The sequence below is a fragment of the Cricetulus griseus genome, assembly GCF_003668045.3.
Source record: "Cricetulus griseus strain 17A/GY chromosome 1 unlocalized genomic scaffold, alternate assembly CriGri-PICRH-1.0 chr1_1, whole genome shotgun sequence".
Classification (NCBI taxonomy): Eukaryota; Metazoa; Chordata; class Mammalia; order Rodentia; family Cricetidae; genus Cricetulus; species Cricetulus griseus.
In genome coordinates, this window is record NW_023276807.1 from 125,328,156 (window position 1) to 125,332,060 (window position 3,905).

A 3,905-nucleotide genomic window follows, 5' to 3' on the forward strand; every position below is an offset into this window, starting at 1 on the left:
AAATACATTCTACACAACTTAAAAGTCAAATTCTGGAGACAAGAAGAAAGGAAATATATTAATTCATAAGTCTAGTTGAATAATAGAGTGAAATAATTTTGAAATATTCTTTAAAGTTACTTTCATCTGGTCTTTTTTAAATGGCTAATGTTTTTATTTACACATCTTAAATTTAATCTTGAGTACTATCATGAATACTGTCTTTAAAGCAGTTCCTTGTGGATAAAAGTTAACACAGTGATTTTTTTTGAACTATGAACATAGATAACTAGTCCTAAGCCTTGCCACAGGTGGAAGGAACCCAATGATATCTACTATAATTTATTTTCATAAAGTAGTAGAATATTTCATTTTCTGAAATTTCTCTATTCACTGTTTTAACTGTCACACCTCCCAAAATGAAGCAAATCAAGGAGTGAAATTCCATCTTTCTTCTGCCTTGGAAGACTCAGGAAACACTGACAGTTAGAAAGGACTCAAAAACTACTGTGGCAGGTATGTAGGCAGCATCATGATATCCCTTGTTCCAGTTCCTGGTAACTTGACTGACTAGTGTTCAGAGACCTGAAGAAATCATCTTTCCAGGATGGTTAAGAAATCCACACTGACTTGTTACGATAAATCTTTCCACCAAAAACCGCTGAGCCCCACCACCACGTGTGTGCTTTATGCCAGTCGCCCACCCCACTTAGGCCCAAATGAATACACAGAAACTTGTTTTAGGTTCAAAGATGCTTGGCCAATGACTAGGATTCCTCATCTGCTAGCTCAGTCTTAACTATCAAACATCTACATATTTTATAAGACTTATCTTATCGGATGCCTTATTGGCATCCCTCCTTGCTGGTGGATCACATTGTGCGGCTGGAACAGGAGCGAAGGGGGAAAGGGAGCCCTTCCTGTTTCTACTTCGCTTAAATATGAGTCTCCTTGCTATGTCAATTCCTGCCTGGATCACCACTTCTCTACTACATTTCCCAGAATCCTCTTTGACTCCTAGTCCCGTCTACTTGCTGTCTCATTGGCCAAACAGTATTCAACAGTATTCAACAACCAATAAGATAAACATACACAGAAGTACTTGCCCCATCACTGACTGATGATCACTGAGTTGGTAAGAATGATAAGTTGGTAAGAATGACAAAAAGGAGGTAGCCACAGGAAATAATGAATCCAAGTGGGAAAATCTGTAAATAGAACCCCTGAACTTTAATTGGCTTGTGGTAGGTTGAGAGTGATGGGTTATAGTCACTAAACAGTCAAAAGAGAAGTGGAAAGTGATTTATAGAACACATTTCTTAACATAGGATTTTTTTTGTAATAAAACCATGTAATGTTCACCCAGTTCATGCATTCCAGCCCAGTTACACCCATGGAGTATAATAAACCATTTTTAAAACAGTAGTTTTCATTGCCACCAGGTAAGGGTGTTTAAACTGAAAATCTTCCTTATAACAAGCTGTCATTCAGGAAATCCACTTTATGTCACTGTATGTCCCCAGAGCGGAAGCAGCCCATCTCTGCGGTCTCTTTCACACCAGCTTCACAACAGGAAAGTATTTGTGAACAGAGAAATCAAATTCGGGAGGAACCTTTGACTCTTTCTTGTGTCCTCCTGCTAAAAGCTTCATAACCACGAAGTTGGGCTTGGCAACATTGAGGATCCGACTGACCTCACAGTCTAGGTTGGGGACGTTTTCGAGGATCATTTTAGCATGCTGGAAGTGCTTGCTGGCTGCCACATACAGCTCAGGAGAGTGAGGAGGAGGGATGTATTTATTGAGGTCAGACATTTCCTTGAACTGCAGGCAGTGCACAGGTGGTGGTGTCATCACACTGTTGAATGGGGCAAACCTGTGCTCATACTGAACCTGTTCACTATTAAGTTCAAATGTGTGCTTGTGCACCTTGCTATCCATGTCAAATGCCACCATCGTTTTAAATATCCCAGCACACATGTTCTGATAGGTCTGGCTCATTGTGATCTCTTGGCTCAATGGGCAAACTTTCTTTCTCTTCTTTGTCTTTTTGCTGCTATGGCCTTTCTGCTGTTCCTCCATTATCCTCTCCTCCGCCATCTGAGAGCCATCAGTGTGTCTCAGGATTGACATCAGCCATGCATACAGGAATTCAGAGAGGTACCAGTAAATGTAGTAGTACTTGTGCATGCTGTGCAGCTCCAACTCAAAGACGCTGAGCAGATACTGGATCATAATGCAAAGGTTATGGTAAAGGACCCAGGTTCCTAAGCAGGCCAGGTGCTATCTCTGGGGCTCCTGCTTCAGCAACATAGTGTGAAGAGCATCAGCCTTCTCTGCCTCATCTTGTAAGGTAGCAAACTCCTCAAGAATGTGGCCCAGTTAGACTCTCTGCCGGGCCCTGTTATGGCCATGGATCTGAACAAAACTACAAAATGGCCGAACACAGTGAGTAACAAAGGAGTCAATACAGTCCTTAGCCTGGTGATTGTTATAGAGGCAACACTTGGGGGAGAGCACCGAAGGACTAACAAGGGACCAAAGTGCCTCTTTTAACATATCCGTGAGGTCCAAAGTCCTTTTTGTTATCCACGATGAAAGTGGTTTGCAACAGAGAGACCTTGAAAGAACACATGGTGACTGTTCACTAAATTCACAGAAAAAGTCCAGAATACAATGTAAGTTTGGTAAGTTCACGACTTCACAGACTCTTTTTATTCTGTCTATTAATCTTGAGAAATAGTTGACCATTTCTTCTTTTTTAATTATTTTTACATAGCGAGAGAAGTTGGGTGGAAGTAGCCTCTAGCTAACAAGGGGCTCAAAACCCATCATACTTGTATGGTCTCCTTTGGTAGTGCCATTCTGAGCCTGGCTGCCATGATACAATGAAGTATGGATGGCAGAAAGGAGGTCTGCTGCTTGGACCATTAGTTTCTGAGCCTCTGCCACAGCACTGGTCTCCTTCTTAGTAAAGGCTCTGAGCACTGTCAGCAGTACGCGGGTGAACTTCACTCTGCTGAATGCCGCCAAGCATTGCTGGTGTTCTAGTTCTACTTCTGGATCTCTCTCTTCTCCTTGTCAACTTCGAGTACTCTTCACTCTCCTTTGCATATCATCTTCCACATCTTTTAGCATTCCTGTAACTCGAAGATCTGTCACACTGTTTGACATTTTAAATCTGTATGTCATTGACTGGAAATCTTCCTCTTCAAAAACAGCAGCTTTGTTTACTTTTTCCCTCGTGATATCACAGATCTTCAAAATTCCCAGAGCAAAAGCTTTCATGGCAGGATCCTCTATGAAGTCTGGGTTATGAATGTAAAGGCAGGTAAACACTGTCTGTGCCAGGGAATGGCCTTCCAGCCAAGTGATCAAACAGCAAAAACAGGTATCCATTATTCCTATCAATTCAGGCAAGGTGAGATCTTTAATTTTAATGGCTCCATCCTTGATAGCTTGCTCAAAATTGAGAACTTTCCGATTCACTTGGTTTCCAATCATACCAGCATCCATTTGGGGATCCATCATTTCAATAGCAGACATGGCTTCAAAAGGACCAAATAGCTTATCATGAAGCAGTTCTCTCAACTTCAGTTCTTGACAAGCATCTTCAAAGTCCTGGGTGATGTCCACCCAATTTGTGTTACTTTTTTACCATTTTCTCAGGGACACCGAGCTCCCATCCCAAATCGTCATCAACTGCAGTGTTCATAACCATTGTGCCGTCCGTGCCACGGAGACAACGATGCCGCGGCCACAGACGCCGCCGCCACATCAAAGGATTTTGGTTTTTTTCAGGAGCTTTACCTCACACAACATATATGTTTGAAGTATTCTGAAGTTTCAAGTCCCTGTCTTCATGATAATAAAATACAGTTTAATAATGAAACAATAATGTTCTGTTTATTCATACTTTTCAAATAG

The 3,905-nt window shown here is 41.6% G+C and overlaps 1 pseudogene; it reads right to left on the reverse strand.

Annotated features, from left to right (window-relative positions):
• Nucleotides 1–1,532: 1,532 nt before the first annotated feature.
• On the reverse strand, nt 1,533–3,699 carry LOC100759103 (annotated as a pseudogene).
• Between the last annotated feature and the right edge of the window lie 206 nt (nt 3,700–3,905).